The sequence below is a fragment of the Lineus longissimus genome, chromosome 17 (assembly GCF_910592395.1).
Source record: "Lineus longissimus chromosome 17, tnLinLong1.2, whole genome shotgun sequence".
NCBI classification, from domain to species: Eukaryota; Metazoa; Nemertea; class Pilidiophora; order Heteronemertea; family Lineidae; genus Lineus; species Lineus longissimus.
This window is the reverse complement of record NC_088324.1, coordinates 8,764,185-8,785,643: the sequence shown is the minus strand read 5'-3', so window position 1 is coordinate 8,785,643 and position 21,459 is coordinate 8,764,185. Positions and strand designations below refer to the sequence as shown.

At 39.9% G+C, this 21,459-nt stretch overlaps 1 protein-coding gene across 8 annotated transcripts in view; it reads right to left on the bottom strand.

The window, feature by feature from the left end:
- Window positions 1-21,459, bottom strand: part of LOC135501153 (GTPase-activating Rap/Ran-GAP domain-like protein 3) — a 185,742-nt gene that overhangs the window by 96,335 nt on the left and 67,948 nt on the right. Inside the window, exon 1 of one of the 8 annotated variants that reach the window (XM_064793022.1) lies at window positions 14,733-14,798. The exons of the other annotated variants lie outside the window; for them this stretch is intronic. The gene's annotated coding sequence lies outside the window, so the exon portion shown is untranslated. Of the gene's footprint in view, window positions 1-14,732; window positions 14,799-21,459 lie in introns of those variants that run through there. 8 annotated transcript variants of the gene reach the window in all.

Below are 21,459 nucleotides of genomic sequence, written 5' to 3'. Positions count from 1 at the left end.
GTTTTCCCATTAAAACATTCCACGTGTCAGATTTCTCGGTAGCGCCAGAAGTAGTGAACTCGTCCCCACTTATCCTGATTGGCCCCTCGAGGCAAAGACGGGACTGGCATTCGGTCCCCCTGATGCGGAGTGTCTGGTGTCCGATGTGGTACCCAACCGTGAGGCAAGACGACCAATTAGGACCGCATCACCCACCAAACACGGCCCAGTACACAATCAATACATATCGGTCTCAAGCAATCGATCTCTTACACTATATGATGCCCAATGTTGATCGGTTAAGGCCTTTTGGCGACCAGTTTAAATCGGTACTCGGGTTTGCATATGGCCGATTCACATGTCTTATCCGAATTTCGCAGAACTGACAAAATCTCGCCATATACACTTAGTCTTAAACTTAATGTGGATATTCTATTACCAGGACAGCAATATGTTAGTGATGTATGAAACTGTAAGGAAACACAATCATGAAAATGATATCTTCTGGCCTAAACAGCCAAACTTTGTAGCTAAAGTGATCATATTCAATAGTGACATGAATAACAGTTTTTTTGATTTTAATTAAGTTCCAAGTCTTATTAATTTGGCAACATAGCAATACACGTATGTCATTTCATTTCTTTCATCACCAACAGGTGGGTGCACACAACGCATGTAGAATATCACAGGTCCCAGCGGGTTGCTTTAGCTTCAGATCGAAGCAACCTTAAGTCTTTGAGGAAACCACGCTGTGCATAATTGATAATCAAGTGGCCCACTCACGACAAGCGACGAATGTGAAACTACGATCTTTATCAAGAACTTTATCGAGAGCTATCGGGCCATAGAGAGCGTCCTCTCCGTTATTCCTGTTGCCAAATGGCAGGCTGCTGGTACCCTTCATTGACCAAACGTATGTTCTCATGTGTCCCACTATCACGACAAGATACGAATGCGAAACAATCTTTAAAACCCGAGGAGAGAGCTTTTGGGTATGTTGGGTCATTAGATAGTGCGTTGGTGTTGTCAAAGGCGGGCTGCTTGTGACCTTCATTGATCAGATGTATATCCAAACAGTCACGTCAAACCTTTATGATGATTCTAGCAGGGAAGTTGTAGAAGCTCCCAGCTGCCTTTCGAGGAGAACTTAATAATCGGACTACCGCTTTTGATCGCCACGAATTGAATTACCTATGGTAAATTTTGATTATCCATAGAAATCGTATTATAAGTTTTGAATCGTGACACAGGAACTTATTCCCAATGTGTGGAACGAGGCTAGGAGATAAAACGACCATGCTGCGACAGGTTTGACTGTGTGAATGACGCGTGGAGTCATAAGTTGGGTGTCCACCGTAAGATAGTGTTGGAGTGCGTCACGTATTCCCATGCCTGCATTTTAAGCTGTTAGAGGTGATCTAATAAACATGCGAATCGGACTCTTAATAAATTTTTATTACAACGCTTAAGGAACATTTACCAAACAAACTAGCTAATAAAGTAACGCCAACAGTACATCACAGAGTAAATTGTTTCCATTGCTTTTGAAATCCATCGAGCGGCTCAACAGGTAGGCAGGAGGCAAACCCGCCCAAATGCTTTCCAAACACGTCCACATCATGCGGTAGCATGGAGGTCTGTCAACGAAAATGATGGATAGCATAACAAACCGTTTTCTAGTGTTTTTATTGACAAATGAAAATATCAGAATTGATTTTCGATCTGGGTATAAAACCACGAGACGAAGATTGAAGATGATGTTTTTCTTTTATGTTTATGTTTTCTTTCTGTTTAACCTGGATGAAATAGAAATGTCCAGCGCGTGTTTATTTCTCTATTCTGCGTCGGTATTGGTGTTTCATTGAGAATGCATTATTAGGATTTAAGAGATGATTCCGTAGAATAATTTCAAATGCTATATTACAACGAATCAGCCATATAATGACGGTTATAAAGTAAGTGTGTGATTGGGGAGGGCGTGGGGTCAGCTCTTTCAAATTATACAATTACGCCTTGTCCATCACATCATGTCATATTCATTGAATTAAATGTCCAAGTTTTCGTTGAAATAGTTAGGAGTTGAAGTGGGAATGGGCTGCTCAGACAAAAACCCGGGAGACATTTCTTACCGATCCCCTCCTACTACAAAGATCCTACGGTTTCTTTTGACCGAAAAACCAATCCCTAAAATGCGACCACGTGTGACAACACCTGTGGTCGACACAAATTGATATAATCTGGAAATTTCATGTCGTCAAAGAAAGGGTGTGGTGGGGTGGCTAAAGACCTGGGCTATCGGCCAAATCATCCATTTTTCATTGCAATGTCTTAATGTGGTTTCTATGGTCAAAAGTACCACGAGTACATCAAATTCCTAAAACTGCTTCTCTTGTACTCTACATCACTTGTCTAGACGTAGGTAAACCAAAAGAACATCTTGTGGATTATTCCAGTCATCTCAAATGTCATGTTTCTTGCACCCATATTTCGACTTTTTTCTCATCCTCTTAGGTCTGTCTACGGCATTTAGTTAATAAGCCAAGAAAACAATTCTAAGAAGATTTCTCTCTTTATCTCATTTTCTCAACGATTTCTAACTAACATCCCTGCATCATTTTTCCTACTTTGCCCTCTTAAGCGTTTGCTCTTTGCAATAGTACATATCGCTGCTGGCTTCCTTCAAGTTATGGCGTTTTTTATGGAGTTACTACGCATTGTAGTTGGTGATAGCAAGTCTACTTACCCTTCAGCTATTTTAGACCATTAGACGTTACAGACGTCAATTTAATTATCCATCATTACGTTACCTTGCGTCTTACCTTGCAGCTAAAGCATTCAGACCCAGCCCAATATACGGTCTACTGTGTTCAAACAAAGCCCACACACGCACCTAGGCCTGAATGCCTCTGACGTCATATCAAATATTGTAGCTTTTGATGGTGCAGTTGCAGAATATTGATAGCAATCTCACTCAACTTACAACGAAAACTTTAAAAATGACGCCATCACATTATGAGGGGTTAGGCATCACGTGTGAATTTCATGCTCCCATGGCGACTAATCATGATCATAACGTCTTACTCTTAATTGACAATATTATTGGTCCAAAGGGAAAATAGCAAGCACCTGCCCAATACGACACTGAGAATTTACAGGTTATGAGTTTCCACTCTATCAATGGCGACACTGACCTGACATATCCTTTGGTGGATTGACTTTGCAATTTCGAATGTATTGGTGTTTGAGCTGGGGAAAAAAGACCGATTAATATAAACTGCACAAGGTGAAAGCTGACGTAGATGTTGAAAGAATTGAAAGTCAAACTGATTAAAAAGCAGATGAGAAATAAGCTGTCATCTGCATTTAATCGAAAACACCTCAAATGAATGGTTTCGTATTTCCAAGGATGTATAGCAACACATACATCCGTTGTACTGCATATTGAATATTCTTACGTACATCTGGGGACGGGAAAGTTGTGGTTGGGCTTGACGTCCCCAGCTCACCGATACCTCTTAAAGAAAACCAAAAACCACAGGGCAAATTTTCACGAAACATCCATCTCGTGCAATTTGAGCCAGAGTACGCACAAAACCATAGCAGGAAAGTATTGACCAGTCCTGATCCCCTCAGGCTACGAGTCTTATGAGACCTCAAGCAAAGCAAGGCGTTAGATTTATACCGAAGATCACTCCACAAGCCAGGCTTACGATTACATGGCAGACACACTCCTGTAATTCCTCTGACGGGGAAGATACTTCAAAACCTCGCGAGCTACAGATAATTGGACATAATGTAGGTATCAGTTGGACTAAACAAGATGCCGCCTTTGGTGTGTATTTGCGGTCTGTCTCATCACAGGCTACACACGAACATCATTACAGGCAATGTTAACGTAAGCCGTGGAGAGAACCACAGAACTGTTCTCGACATTGCTGTCTTTGTTCGGAAAAACCCTTTCAGGGCTGGTAGTGCACTGTCGGGAAAACTCAACAAAGTTACATCGCCATGACTATATCATACACATAAATGCAATCAGACCATCAAAATGATAACGTTACCATACCTAGGCCTACATTCCTATTGTTCTACTGTCTTAACAATGGGTAATCAGGGCGAGTCTTGATAATATCGACCCCAGGAAACAGCGTTCATGAACGTCGACAGGACTAAACTAGCAAGAGCACTTCACAAAAATGGTTTTAAGATGGGGTCAATTTGTAAAATATTTTTTTATAAAGTAACTTTGTCATGAGCACAAAATATTGCTCTCAAAACGGATGAAGGTTACTTCCAAGTGAAACTTCATGTTCCTTTTTGTAACTGGTTTACTTTATGCACGACTGAAAAAATATATTTCCCAATATCGTTACTGCCAATGAGAGGTGTGTTTTTTCTGTATATTGACAAGATTGGCAATTCTGCCAAGAGCAAATTGGTTTATGTTTACCGGGACATCATCGAGTTAAGCTTACCAAGCCGACCTCCGTCATGACAATGACTTCATCTTTAAGTCAGCAAAATGGATAGGCAGGCATTAACCTTATTTTGAAATCAACTTAAAAACAAGTGAGTCAGTTTTTGTCACATGCAAGATTAGATCCATATCTTTATCAAAGTTTATATCCTTGTATTAATCAGCTACAATCTCATCGAAATTCTAACTTCGCTGTCGTAAATGGTATATATTGTCACCAGACTGTAGTGAAACTCCGGTAAGTGCGATGTGCTGTAAGATTGTACTTTTAGGACATTGGTCTATAAACCATGCACCTTCCAATTGATTCGTCTTCACAATCCACGGTTAGACTAATTCTCGTGTGACTAAAGTTTGCTTCAGCACCGGAGTTCCAGCCAATTACACCTCCAGCGACAAAACCGGAACCAAACAGAGAGAAACATAGCATGCTGTCTGCGTCTCTCACGCCAACCCTTTCCTGTTGCCGTCACATTTCACAGACTTGCCAAGGACAGCTTTGCGTGTCTACCTGGGAACAAGAACCCACTTTCCGTCAAAACCTATCAACATGGACGAAAGGAAATTTCGCTGTGGTTAACATGAAACTAGGCGTTGTAAAATGCTTCTGTAAATGTAGCACGAGTTTAAATTGCGTGCATTCGAAATAACGGTATGTTCTTGTTAAGAGCTGGCGTTACAGGGATATATGTACTTTATTTTCGTGAAGTTAATATCAAGGGCTCCTTTCCCAGCAAGTGTAATTGCCGGTGTAGAAGTTTAAAATGTCCTAGGATAAAATGTCCGGGAACAAAGGATTCTATTATGCGCTTCAATCTCTGAGCTATTGACTGTCAGGGTCTCTATAGAACCATATTGCAGAATACAATAGGGCCGGACACTTTTTCCAGGGGGGACACTTTTTACTTTTACACCGGCAGTCTTTAATAAGATGCAATCTTTGACACTGAAATTCAGCCAAAAAGCGTTAAAACTATAATGGATAGCGGACGTCTCAACAGCCGACTCAATTAAGGTACATCAATTTGATCATACATGTAGTTGAACTACATGAAAGGCGAAGTAATGTCGCCAATTTCGAGTTCTGTATATCTTGACATTCGTTTGATCTGCATTCATTCACTACAACCCACTAAATAAGATGGGATGCACCACACTCTGGCAATTACATAGTCTTCAACCTCGATCCTTAACCATCCATTAGAAAACCACTGCCTCTAATGAATATTACACGTACATGTACGTAGAGGATATCGAACGAGGCTGTGAACTTTAGAAAGTTGGCCCAAAGCAGTAGCACTTCTATTCAATTTATTTAGACAATGTCGAAAAATTGGAAAATCGTTACCATAAGCTCGTTCAATTTCCTGATGGCGTATGTGATCTCTGGATTAGCCTACTGGCTTCGTTCGCTTAAAAGCACAATGTCAATGACGTTAGTCTGCATGAACCAGCGTATTCTGACTCTGACAGAGGACAATTTTTCTCCTTTTGGAATTAATGGGTTAAGGAATCTTTAAAGCGATCTTGTTCAGCTTCTTGTTCAGTATCGATTTATCAAAGAACATAATGGAATCGTTTATAAGGCCATGCCAATTTAAAGTCTGTATAAAACGAACTCCTTCGTATCATAGAATAAGCTGTGAAGACTTTAGCGAGGGCATATCCTGTTCATCATCGTGAAATAGAGTTGCCTAGGTGTCTTCATGGGGGAAGAGGGTTGTGGACAATCGTCTTTGAAATGCTAGGGACCCAGTGCTTTGCAATAAGACAGAAACAGGCCGCATATTAATGCTTAGTCAAAATGTGGACCTAAACATAATTATTTCGTCATCTGTTTATACTACGTTCTCTACACATACATACAAATAGCATTTATATAGCGCAAAATCCAATTAGAAAAATTGCTCAGCTGCGCTTAACAAAAACACTGTTCAAATAGTTTGGTTTTTAATCTTCTTTTGAACTCGCTGACGGTGGAGCTGTTGCGGGTGTTAGTGTTCAGCGAGTTCCATAATTTGCTGGCATAAACTGTAAAGCTCATTGTGAATGGCGAGTACCAAGATGAAATTGTACAGAAGAGCTACATGCGATAGTAATCGTATTTTGCGGCTGTTGAAAATTTGATGAACACATCAAATGGCACTACCAGAAAGAATCAATGATTACTATCCATTACTGAGATATTTTTTTGTTATTTTTATGTTAGGATATTATTACAAAATATTTATCCAACAAACGCACGATTAATTACTGTCCTATATTTGACAAATATACCATGATTGCTATCGAATATTTGTGTATCATATGGGATTATTCTGCAAAATTTTATCTTATACAAGCAAAACTCCGTTGTGAATGAATGAGCTCAAAACCACAGAATTAAAAAAAATATTTTGACAATTGGTATCATTTACGGCCACTAGTTGGTGGCACACTAAAGAAGTCTACTTGGTCCTAATTTTTTTCCATCAGATTAAATCGCATGGACCATTCTGCCTTGTTTCCATAGAAACGTAGCAATTTACGGAACTAAACATCGTTATAACAAGTTTGTATGGCCTGACAATCGCAATAGTTAAGGCTTCTAATGGTTTGAAATATCACCATTGCGTTAGTCTGCTAATTGACGTTCGATTCGTATGGAATTTCGAGCAACTAAAGATACTGCTTTCACAAATGTCGGATGTCATAACATAGAATTTGAATTGGAACTGATTTCATTAACACATCAATGTGTACAAGTTGAATACCTCCATAGGTCAGCAGCAAAGAAGCCGGTATGCACAGTAATGCACACACTTATCATGTGAACACTCAGATGACACCGAAAAATGTTTTTCCACGCAGATATTTGCCACACTTTCACCTTATGATGAATGACAAAAGGAGATGTTTTACCGTAAACTGAATTGTTCATTAATTTGAAAAAATGACAAATGTTTTACCGTAAACTGAATTGTTCATTAATTTGAAAAAGTCTTGACAACAGACACTTACATATCATTCCGTTCGTGCATGAAAAAATGACGAGATTGTTTTCAAGCAATTCTGTAGCTGTAGACTTAGACTTTCTGTGCTCTTTAGATAACTGTCAAGTGTCTCGATGCTCGTTCTTGTCCAAATTGAGCCAAATGTGCAAATAGAAGGCCATTCACCATCCACTCACGTACAGTATGTAGATACAACTAAGACTTCAAAGACCAATATCATTAGGCAATATATGAGAGGCTGGGACTTGGAAGGTGAATACAGGCAGAGAAGGTGCTCACCACGATCTCTTTCTTGATGGAATTTCAATTTTTCCCTACCATCACCTTCGGGCTATCCCCGAAGGGCAACGTTTTTCAGGAAGTGACATTCGCGTTTTTCTTGTAAATAACTGCTGTGGCACGAAATGACAGCCATGGCGTTCAAACTCCAATGCACAATTGCCCGGCGGCACAAGATAGCTCCATGCAATCATCTTTGTCACCTGGGTAGGTCGTAAGACGATGCTTCTTTTCACTTCTGGAACACGGTCATCACACAAAACTCAGGCATGCGTGTTGCCCGGCTTATAGAGTCAAGCCTGTATTCTCTGCTTTCCGGACTTTTACGAGTACTGCCGAGTACAGGCGAAGATGACGTCAAATATGGTTATGTGTACCTTGCGATGGGAAACGCTTAGCGAGACGTAAATGATGTTCACCACCAAGAGAAACCTGGGTTAGTTTTAAGAACCTGGATTTGAATTGCAATCTACTTGATCTACTTGACGAACCAAGTAACTGTATACAAAGTTTGAAAATTAACCAGCATTATTTTCAAACGGAATATCAAACATATGAAATTTATACATGTGATTATTTTAGCACGTCTTTATTTTCTGATCTAGATTTCAACTCATGAGTCTGAACGCTCAACAATTTGTCAGTAATGAACAATGTGCTGATAATTCCTCGGAAACCGATATACAGATAGTCGTGAGGTAGTTTTTAATTCAAATTTGACACAAGGATCGGATAAAACTGGGGTTTTTAAAATTCCAAATCTCCGAGTATATTACTTGATATTCTGGTACATGACTGGAACTACGAGATTGGAATATAAGCCAAAAAGATATGCGATAAAAACTTTTTTAGAAAGCCTTCAAGGCTTACGAGACAGAAACATGAGAAGCTATTTTCTTTTTTTCAACTCAATCATACTTGATTATACTCAGCAGCTGGTATATCACATTTTCTGCATTTCCATTGAAGCACTTATGAGCATAGCACCATACTTCACACACACCCATTAAGTTTCAGAACTCTAATTGAACACACATTTGTATTCTTTCGTCGAAAACATAATTGCTTAGAAAAAGAGCAAAGGTGAGCGGAAGTAACGGAAAATTAATAGACAAGTGAAGAAGTGCTTGTCATCATTTGAAACAGTATGCTTTGATCTGGTACCAAAACTATAGTGAAAGAATCGAAGTTGGAGTCGGAGTTGGAGTCGTACAATACATGATGGGAACCTCTGTCATGTCTGTAACTTTAAAAACAAAGCCATCACGAATGCGTTTCCGAAACCTACCTCTTAACAAACGCAGTCATGCAATTTTATTGCAAACCAAACCAGGTTGAAATTAGTGTCCGTTTTTAATGGGAAAACAATAATATACCACTGAGGGCTATATATTCTGGTTTAATTAAAACTGAACGAACTAGGGGGAACTCAGATGTTATTAAATCACCATCTAACTCCCATTAATGTTGAGAAATGTGCTGAGTTACCTTGTTTTATATTTTGATGAATTTTCTATTACCCATGAAAATGTGGAAATTTCATCCGAGTCACGATCACGAATAGTTTCAGAATGTTCTCAATACAATTTTAGGGACTTCCCGGACATGTATCTCATCAGGGTTGCCACCGCTGCACCCGAACTTTACATGTCCATATGTTGAAATGGAGACTCTCTATTGCGTCTGCTCCTAACGAATTCTAAAGGCCGGAAACAAAGGGTTGACTGCATTCCAACGCGCATCCAAATCAAAACGAATTATCATTTTGCAGGCATTGACATGTTCCGACCGAACCAGGTGACACAGATCTTGAGCTAAGCTCATCATGCCGCCGGGTAAATGCGTAATGGAGTTTGAAAGGTAGAGTGGGATCTCGTGCTTCAGCAGTTTAATGGTAAAGAAGCTTCGTTAAGGGAAACATTTATAATCCTGTTAACTGATTCAGTGTTGCATCTGGTTTCCTATCTTGGATCAATGTTTTCCTGCCTTTCTAAGCAAGACCTAACATATATAATGGATTAATCTCAACTATACTTGCTAGAAATATATTCTAATTAAGGAATTTGAGAAGCGCCAATGCATCAATTGGTGTTCTCTGGTTCTGCTTATTGATTCACACAGCGTCTTTCTTATTTCAACGAAGAATTCACTGACTGGAAAAGCAATGAACCTACTGTTTGTGCTCGTCTCAAGTGCACGGCAGTATAATTATAAAAAGACGTTGCCGGGAACTCTTATTAGATTGTTTCAAGAGTTGTGTGGGAGATCTCCTCATTGCTTCTCCTAGCAGACTGAAGAACGTAATGAAGGGAATGGTGCGCGTCAACGAAACTTAATTAAGGTGGTTCAACCTAATTAAGATTGCTCGCTAGCCCAAATGCACACGTAATCAACTTTTCAACAAAGTGCGCATATGCTGCTACATGTAAAATATTGTGATATAATATTGTGAGCTACTTTCAGCAGCCTTTTCGTGTCCAACTTGAATTACAATCAATGAGCGTCATTTGAGAAACTGTAGTTACATTAGTGGGTGTCCGCAACCGCGATAGTGTAAAGACGTAATACTAATTCTTGGGGGACACTTATCCTTGTCACACCGGTCACCGGATCAGGGGTCACTTGTTTGATAACTGCCCACCAATCACCTCGAGATACACTAATGATGATAGATCGAAGATGTCTGTTGACTGAGTCAGGCATAACCTGTCTGTTGAAATAATGGCCGAAATCGCTGACTAATCATCACGATACGGACAATCCCGTCTGCAGCGCTGATTTCGGTGATTAACACACGGTCAATCATTGACAAGGGAGACTTAATTGTTGTAATTCATTGAAACGCGATCAGCTGAAATTATCGTATCATCATGTTTAGTGTCAACATTAGGCGAGTTATGCCTGATAAGGATAGGCAACTTGCAGTTGACTGAGGTGTGTTTGTGCAGGGTGCTTTCATATCTGTATGAAGTTTTGCCAAGGGTTTCAACTTTCCTAAAGGTAATCAGGCAAGAGATTTGTTATAAGTAAATATTTGCCGATTTTCTGCTCTCAGGTCTCATAAAGGTAATGCATATGAGCACCCACATGTTACATTGACCTTTCATAGTGACATTGACCACATCATAAATTTGCACCCTGAGAAACCCATCAGCGGTTACAGCGCACCTAATTCCCACCTCTGACTAAAGCAAACGAAATCGATTCGAAGAGTCACAGATAGACTCCCAGCTCTGACTATGAATGCAACCCAATCTACCTCCAGCTGGTTAATGTATCATTTCTTTTCATGGTTGTCAGCAGGGTCAGGCATGAAGTCGACAGGTCCGGTTGTAAGAAATCCGGGATCAATAGTGGACATCACAAACAGAATGGTATGAATGGCATGTCTTAGGCGTGATATTTCCAATCGAAGTAACAGATATGGGCATAGGCCGGGAGACTATCAAGAGGAGAAAGCCCCGGTGTTAAGGATGCAGGACATATGAGGAGTTAAAGATATAACCAAACATGTCCCAATGCGCTCTTTTATTGTCTAAGCCAAGAAAACCCTTGAGAACGTCATCCTGCAGGCCACAGTAGGAGGCACCGAAGACGCTGTCGACCAAAGAGGATATAGATGGACGATGTAAAGGAATGGACGGGGAAAATCGGAGATCAGATCTGCCTCGCAGAGGATAGACAACTTATGGTGCCACCCCACGCAATCAACTGTACAGGGACGCACCTATGGCCGCGCGGCTGCGGGACAGATAGATAGATAAAAAACATTTTTGAGTACTTGAAGGAACAAGTGTTTATTTGAACTGAATAAGGAGTCAAAATCAAAGGTATGTAGCATACGTAAGTCACTGTATCTCAGACATCCACACCCAGACCATGGATGGTTTATTAATGGCCAAATAGACTTTCGAAAAGATCATTAACTCTGGGTTCCGTTATATGATTAGTACTCTTGGAGATTTATAGAATCAGATATTCAAACTCTCAATGCACATTTTCACTCGTCCCTTTTTGAGTAATTGCTTGACCTAAATATGGAATCGAGTCATTGCAGGGGAAATACCTTATTTGACCTAAATAAGGAATCGAGTCATTGCAGGGGAAGTACCTCATTTGGCCTAAATAATGAATGGAGTCATTGCAGGAGCAATACCTTGTTTGACCTAAATAATGAATGGAGTCATTGCAGGAGCAATACCTTGTTTGACCTAAATAATGAATGGAGTCATTGCAGGAGCAATACCTTGTTTGACCTAAATAAGGAATTGAGTCATTCTGGTCATACGAAACCCATACCCAGTGCCTCTATATCAAAGCACGCTATAATCAGCAGAGCAATGAGACCACGACTGCTCATCCAGCCGACCACAGCCTCTGGATTATTTATTACCAATGTTAATAAAATATTGATGGGATGGTATGCGACGAGTCACTGGTTGCTTTATTGATTGCCTTAATATATTTTGGTAAAGGTCATAGACTCCCATCAGAATGATAGGTACTGGGATGATCATAGGGTAAGTAGAACATCATATATTTCAATATGTCCCAAGACCACGGAAAATCTGGCTGAAATACACGATTGACTTTCCACAAATACTGAGACTACGCTGCAACCTGGTTCGACTGTATATGTTCCTGTGCGTGACATGAGTTTTTTAGCAGCACAATCGTTCTTTCATGTCCCTTCATTATCGCTAATAAAATAATAAATAATTATATTTCTAAAAATAACTACCATCTGCCCGTAACAGACTAATCAAGTTGTCCAGCACTATAAGTTATTTAGGTTGTCGCAAAAATGTGTACTGAGGAATACAAACAAATCAAAGCATTTTAGTTGTATTTATAAACAAGTCTGTCGTTATATAGATTAATTTGTCGGCCGCATTTTATTGTTTAGTAAATCATCTAAAAACCCGGCCAAAGATGATCTCCACCGATAACACAGTTTAATGATGGTCTGTGTGAAGCGCCTATCCAGTTTGTAAAAATTATAAACTAGGTCAGCCATTGTTATGTTGGATAGAGTGCTTCAAAATATCATTGTGTATTTTTTACTTTGCCGTTTTAGGCCCATCGACCCTGTGTAAGCCTTTCGTATAAAAAACCGACTGACTCGTGCCTTACTTGTTCCTTTAAGATTACAACGCGCTGAACGGGCATTCCAGATGGAAACGGTGAAATGATTTACGTCATTGTTTAGAGACAAATAAAAAAAAAGAAATAACAAACGTAGTTTACATCCTATATACTGCCATCAATCTTGTTATGATGGAACTTTTATGTCATGTTCAAACATCAGCCGTTATTTCAACCCACATACTTTAGTACACCCATACAAAGATAACTCTCAATGTAGTCATACATGTATATATTTAGCCATTTGCGATGCTGTCAGTTCATTTTTCGATCATGGTTTATATTCCCAGGCCCCAAGGTATCCTTCCAATGACCTGGGAAGGACAATATTCCCTGTGAAGTCCGATTCAATCTGACGCCAGGTCAGCTCGTGTACATGCTGCTGTGCATGGAATGCACTGTGTCTGATTGATGTTAAGTTGGAACCATTGCTATGAAAGACGCGGACCACGAGATGATACAAATACAACATTCATATATTACTCGTATGTAACACGGCTAACGAACGGCTAAAAGAACACATCTCTAAAAATACTCAGCCCACTCAGTAAAATTGAAATTGCCCAGTCCGGTATGAGACTCAGCCTATACTTTTGGAGCCAAAAGCTTTCTTCGTGCATATTTGACTCGAAGATTTCAAGCCCATGTTCAGCTCCTCTCTTTTCACCTGTATAAGGTCAGTGGTGTGCCTCTACCATTTTCATATGATATCAAATAGTCAAAGAAAAAACAAGCCTAACCTATAGTGGCTATATGGAGAATGAACTAATCAAACTTACTTATCAATTTGAAAATATAGTATTAACTAGCATCATAAAAGTGAAAAGAGGGTAACTAATTTCCTTTATATTGTGGAAGAAAATTATGAATTATTCTAATATCATCATTCTGCTGCCAGTTTCCGCTAAAATGATACCCTATATTGATTTATCATCTTGAAGCACTTGCAATATTAAAAATCTAGCGTTAAGACTGTGCGTGCTACATTATAGTTTCATAAGGCAATCTAACTTACGCTATAGATTAATTAATAACTCTCTAGCGGACAATAACGTTGTCATAGACATGCGATCGCGGTACAAATATGACGTTTTCCTGTGTTCTGTGCTTGACTTTTTGTTCAATGAATGCGTACGTTTGAGACGGATAACGCCTACATTAGCTTTTATCCTACGTCACACCTGTAACGTAATAACCTATTTGTCTAACGTCAAGACAGATAAGCTACTCTAATGCTAACGGAGGTTATCGCAAAGGTAGGCTTCCATTAAACGCGATTTTGCCTGAATCGCACTGAGCATGCGTGATCGCAGACTCGAATATTTTTGTTCGGAGGCTTCGCATCATTTACGACTCCAACTCCGACTTAAACTTTGAGAGAGAATTACTGTCGTCTCATGACAACTTCGATTTAAATTAACAGACGAATGTTTTCACATTGATTAAATGCGTCTGATTTTAATATATCGGATCGGACCTAACATCAGGCAGAAATAATAAAGTCGTATTCCAAGTCGTGGTGATGACCTCCCTATACGACTTTAGATAACGACTTCGTTTTATCTGTCGTATGCAGAGGACCAATTCGCACATTGAATCATTATTCTGATGCAGTTGGAATATCAATATCAAAAAGTTCGTCAATTAAATTAAATTGACTATATTACCAGGTAACTGAAATTCGACCTTGGAGATAAAGTCGGAGTGGGAGTCAGATGGGCCGATGCGCATTATAAACAAAGCCGGAACGCGTGCGATGTCGCAATCACATTCAGTGGAAACCCTACTCTGAGAATGATTTCATGTTGGGCATAGGTGGGCTACCAGAATACTTTTCTAAGGTTTAATAATCAGCTTACCTAATACAGAGAATTCCTAAAGCGAAATCAATCACTTAAGTGTTATTCCGATTTCATACAGAGGCAGCTCTCATCCCATTGAATTAGTCTCGTTGCTAAAAACTCTAGCTCGAAGCATCAGTCACGTGATATGTTATCTGGTATCCAGGCTGATGAGGTCACGTGGCAATGACAATAGATTAAAGCGGATTTCTTTCAGTAGCAGTCCATCATAAAATACGGCTACTGTTCATAAAACATGGTTACTGTATTACATTACGTATTCTATCGCAGGTCTGTATAACGGTAAGGTCGGCTTATTAGTGCAGTATGTGTGTTCGTCTTCTGGCTCATCAGTAAACTATTTTTCTTGTATCTTTCTAAAAGGTAAGTTCTGTTTGTAAATTCGAACTGTTATCATACTAGCTGATCCTAAGGCTCGGAAGGTGCGGACGGCAAAGCATCAGTTTCGAAGAAGGAAAAATATCCCGTAGGTCATAATGGCCAAGACCAGTGTTGTTCTAGCGTTCATTCCAGACAACTGGCGGTTGTCAGTTCTTAACTGGTGCCATACTAGCTGGTCCTAAGACTCGGAAGGTGCGGACGTCAAAGCATCATTGTCGCGTATTTCTTAATTGCCAAATCCAGTGTCCATAGTGTTTCTCCCAAGACAATCGCTACAAAAGTGCAAATCTCCCTCACCTGCGGCCGAACACCATATTGTTCTAATAGAATGTACCCCGAGGAGGCCGAGGAGGCAAATTGTCTAGTGGTAATAGTGCATTTGGGAAGGGGGAAGTAAGACGTGGATATGTAATGTTGAAGCAAGAACTTGCGGGGAGAAACGAAATCTTGTCGGGCTATAATCATGGATCAAAGCTATCAGAGACGAAATAGGACCACTTTTTATCCATCTTTTAAACAAACAGACTCATAAGGACATTACATCAATAATGATATTAACCAGGTTTTCTTTTGCTGAAAACCTGCCTTTCCCAAGAAGAAGGCCCCAGAGTAACGTCTTTTTAAAATGCCTCCAAGGTATTAGTCAGACTAAGTTGTCGAGTACATACACGTAACTCAAGAAAGATGACAAAAAGTTTCCTAACAGACACCAGCTACCTGAGGTACATTCCTTGGTGGCTTGGGCGCCAAGCTCGGCCAGCAAGACAAAGTAAGGCGTCCTCGTACCACTGGCCACAAGGTTGACTAATTCTTCGAAAGATTCCCAACAGCGTCAGTCAGGGTCCTGGCGGTTGACAAACAAACTCGGTTGGAACCGACACATAGCTACTGATCATTATCGTCAATCGAGGGTACATTCATTTGTGACAAGCTTGGCTGACATGGCAAAGGAAGGCGTCATCGCGCCACTGGCCCCAAGGAAGTCTGCTTCTCTAAAAAACATTCCCACAGCATCAGTCAGAGCCGGTGTAAAAGTAAAAAGTGTTCACCCTAGAAAAAGTGTCCGGGCCTATTGTATTCTGACAGATTATGGCATATGGTTCTATAGAGGCAATGACCGTCAATAGCTCAGCGCATAATAGAATCCTTTGTTCCCGGACATTTTATCCTAGGACATTTTAAACTTCTACACCGGTAATCAAGTCCTTCTCCCCGACGACTGACTAGCAAAACTGGTTCAAACCATAACAGACTAATCGGGGACCAGGGGACCACTTCCGGGACACGATAGCGAGTGTGTAATTAAAGTCACAGGTAATAAAGGCGCTATAGCTCACCCCAGGGGAAGGTTGAAATAAACTTTATAATTTGTTGACGACATATAACATCTTAAGGCAAGATTCATTGCCTGTGTAAGGGTATGTATATCATGAGTGTGGATTTCGGGCTATTCGTATACATTCAAAAATCAAGATTTTCGATGTAAGCAAGTGTGTGCGTGCCGTCTTGCTGAAATGTAAGGCCGAAGATCGGGCCAGATACTGAAACTGGTTATAAACAGGCACGGAAGGTCGCTAAAACGGCCATGAAGAAAAATACGACTACCAACCGCGGAAGAGTCTTGTTCACCTTCTGTTTTGGAGGTGGCTGACCTATAATACAGTACATTTTCTAGTACATCTCCTCGTCGTGTGCTTCCAAATCAGACCCTGGACAACCGACGGTGAATGTTTCGTTCCGTAGCAAGATTGTTTCACCCCTCCATCAGCCTTTCTGAGCAATCGCACTGAACTGGCAAGTATCTTTCAATATTATGTCTGAGTGAAGCTTAAAATTGAAATTAGATAGACAGAAACATGAAACACTCGAAATCTGAGGGTTTTGACATTTGATCTTCAGACAATATGGACGACCCAGGTTGAATAGGACGCGATATGAAAGTCGAGACGAGTACTAAGCCAATCACGACAAATAATAGATATAAAATTGGCTTTAAAAAATGTTCCAATTTCCATATTTTGCATACGGGCGATACGTGATTAAAGGCCCTTACAACTTGCAAGCCTGGACCTAAGATTAGGTAAGGCGATACCTCACAGAATCAACAAATGCCAATGTTATAGTAACTTGATCAACTTTGAGCCAAAAACGTGTCTATCCGTTATAATTAGTTGGATCAGCTGTGCGAAATATCGATTCTGGAGTTTATCTTGAGTATCGAATTGTTCATTGCTCGTCGCCAGCAACAGGTGACACAATGTTTCACGCAAAGAAAAAGTAACAAATTGCAGGCACACTCTCAATAAGCAAAGTGCACCGCCAGTTTTTATGGGGTACGCAATCTAAAACTTGTGAATAAGTTTCAATGTTAGGTTTGAGATAAAGAAAAAAAGAAGGGGAGTACGGTATAAAACATCAATCTAGTAAACTAACATAAATTCCAACTAGAAAAAAAAAATACTAGATTTAGAAAAACACACACATACATGTGTCATGATCATCCTGACGTTGGTACTCAATGCACGGTTGCAATAATTTTGGTCAGTTTCGGGGTACTAAAGTGACACCAACCCTTCATTAAAACAAAATCACAGAAAAGAGATCTAAGATGAAACGACACTAATGACAAAATGTCACTCTCCTAAAAAATCTGAGATTTGGAAAAACTGTGACGAAACGCCATCCAGTCTGAAAACAAGAGACGGACGGTGGGACAACGACGAAACGACACCCATCCTTAAAACAAAATTACAGAGACGACGGAACGACACTAACAACGAAATGATGGATGGGTTGACTTGCCAAATCTCGTGAAATTTTGCAGCGATGTGCGAGGTTTACAAGGCTGGTCGTATTACCAGTTGGATTGCGACAAAAACTTGGAAATGCAGTCTTTCTGCGCAGTAAACTAAGAGTTTATATCACTTTATCTTTCGAAGTCCAAAGTAAAGGTACTTACCTAAAACGAGAAAAAATGGGAAACATTAGAGAAGGTAATGAATTATTGCAATTGTTACACATCTATGACAACATATTAAAAAAAACCTTAAAGGCCCACTCCGCTCATTCAAAATTATTTTTAATTGAATTGGAAATGTTTATTTCTTTCTACCTAGGCCACATAGAATACAATGAAAACAGACGACGTTGGCCTTTAAGTGTCACATAAAGACCCCAAAAAACAGAACAAATACAATAGAAATAATACAATTCCAATAGGACAGCTGGTCGTATGATCTCTGAAAAACAATAAAACATACAATAATATCTCTCCCATCGGATGATTTCCTTTTGTGAGCAAGAAAAATCTCAACTGTTTCATTATTCGTGATTGCTGTGTTTTTAATAATTTAGAAACTTGTAAGGCATCACCCGGAAGCAATCTAATGTAACCAGATAAATGTTCAATTAAGCCAAAATCCGTACAAATTCTTTTTTCAGGAAGATTAACAACTCTCCGTGTCAGGGGTGTATCAATATTCATAAATTTCAGTAATCAATTTCCTTGCCAGTTTCTGGTAAAAAAAGAATTATTATTTAGAGCTTTCCAACTTGGTTGGTGGTTTCATTTTTCAAAAAGACGATCGGTTAGTGCTAGCATAAATCGATAGTAGCTCCCAAGTGCATTGCAAGTGGCTTTCCTGCTAAGTGTTTGCAGCACATCATATTTACTCTGAACTCCACATATAATCATTCAACATGCCAAATGCAAGTGCAAAAGCCATTTATTTTCTCGACAAAATTTGTGGTACAAAAACAGATACCAATGGTAACAAAGCACATACTGGCAGAGAAGTTTGAAATGTTCCATGATGGAATGTATCATTCCATTTTGCGCCTTAATCTCAAAGCTATTGACTGTCATGGCCTCTAATGGCCTCAAAGGAACCATATACATTGTACCATAATCTATCAGAATATAAAAGGCCCGGACACTTTTTCCCGGGAAACATTTTCTACTTTTACACCAGATAGAATTGGTTGTGGTGCAGAGATCGTTGTTGGGGCATAAGGGTTGAACCCTTTTCAACCTTTGCCGGGGCCCTGTAATCCTGTTGCTGCCTGCTCTCAACTCAAAGAAGAACCTGATTTCATCAACACGGTTACACCAGAAACAGAGTCTGGATAAAGATTACCAGTGAATAGCAAGAAGCATTAAGTAACCATGTGTTACCATCAAGCTTACTAGATGTCAGTGAACTGTGCACCAACCTTATTTGGAACGACCACAAAGCTTCCAATTGGGAGAAGAGTACTGGCCAAGACGGAACCACAATTTCTAAAGCCATTGCTAAAACAGGCAGTATAATGATGAAAATATCAACAGGGGAAAATCCCGATACAGAAGGCGCGCCATCGCCATCTCCGATCCTTTGAGTCAACTACAAAACTCATCCCTGTCATGCAAAGCTGATGGTACAGCAGGTGAAGGGAACTTAAAGGAAACCTACAAAATAACGCTAAATGATAGTTCCGAACAGCTTCAGGCGGGAGGAGCATTCATCGTTTTATTAACTGAGGCGTTACTCCTTACCTCGCAGTGAGAAGAATTCAGGCCTAGGCAAATACACGGCCTATTGTCTTTAAACAAAGCCCGCTCGCAGCTGGCCTAAATTCCCATTATTCTATTGGCTCATGAACAGCTTCAGGCGGGAGGAGCATTCATCGTTTTATTAACTGAGGCGTTACTCCTTCCTTCGCAGTTAGAAGAATTCAGGCCTAGGCCAATACACGGCCTATTGTCTTTAAACAAAGCCCGCTCGCACCTGGCCTAAATTCCCATTGTTCTATATTGGCTCACACATGAATTAATAGGGCAAATCTTGATAACATCGACCAAATGAAACAGCCTGCATGGGAGCCGATAAGCTGAAGCCGGCAGGGGCAAATAAACGGTATGAAAGCAACCCATATCTGAACGAACGTAAAGCAGATTGCTGTTAATGACAGAACAGACTTTATTGATGATGTCTCCGACGGAAAATCCACCGAGAGAGAAGGCGCGTTATCGCCATCTTCGATCTACTGAGTCAACTGCAATGCTCATCTCTGTCGAGTAAAGCTGTGAAAGTACTGATGCTCTAGTGAGGAAAACTATCAAGAAGCAGTGTAACAGAAATTAAGGTTTTTTAGCGGACCAGTCAAAATCTGTTTGCGGGTTACGCATTCATTGATAAAAGGGTACGCCGTTTGAATTACTGGTGGTTCAGGAATACAGAAATGCAGTTATTCGCAATGCCGTAGTACATTCATTATGCTAAAAGATGGCGTTAAATGTCTACACAACGGCATTGTTTAAATTTACATTCAGCACGTATTTAAACAATTTGGAATGTTCAATCCCAATTAAATATTTCAAATATTAAACACTTCAAATATTTTAAGTAAGGCGTAGGCCTTTAAATCGTGTGTTATTGAAGTTTCGATCCTTGAATCTGTTATTCTTGTATTGTACCAGTAAAACCACTTGAGTAGGATTTTCGAGTAAGCCAATATCACACGAGTTTCTGATCTTGTCAGAAAACCCAGGGTATCGCAGGTAAAGGGGGATTTCCGGGCCCAAAGACCAACCACTAAACAACAAACAGCGTTGTCGAATGACGGAATTTAAGAGACAACCTGTGTACCACAATCATGCCAGACAGGCCTCAGACGCCAACCCCCTAAAGCAACTATTTAAATTGTCACTTAATTGGAAATACCATCGCCCTAATCTGAACCTAATAGTTTCATATTGTCAAGTATATAAGCCAAATTATCATTTGCCCTGGAGCCGATCTTACTTTGAAGGTTAACTCATATTCACGTTGTTCAGATTCATTCTATTGGCAAAATTAGTAAGGTAAACAGACTGGAAATTAAGCTAAACATTCTTCAAAATGCACAATTTTAGAATTTTGAGTGGGTAAATTGGCGAAATCATTGCTTTTCACTCCGCTAATTTGACAGACTCCCCAGGTATATTGCCAACAAAATGTGAGTTCAATTTGGAATCACGAGAGGATATTAGTGTATCGTTTGGGATTCAAATGAAAGATTTAGTCTGTTCCATTAGTTTCTTGAATTAAAAGAGGAAATGATAACAAGGGCATCGTGAAGCGCGAATAATCCCCACACAGCTGGCCCCAGACATACAAGGGAGAGCTATCTCAGGAAATGTCGTGTTATTTATTGTATATAAAGAGGGGAGGAAAATGTACTTTTGTAGAAAATTTCCGCAAAATGATACGCCTGCGAAAATTTGTAATCTAAAGTCTTCAGAGATATCTTATCAAAGAAGGAAACTGAACCTTAAGAAATGTTTACCACTTTAACAGTAGACGGCTTGCCAATTTTTAAAAGA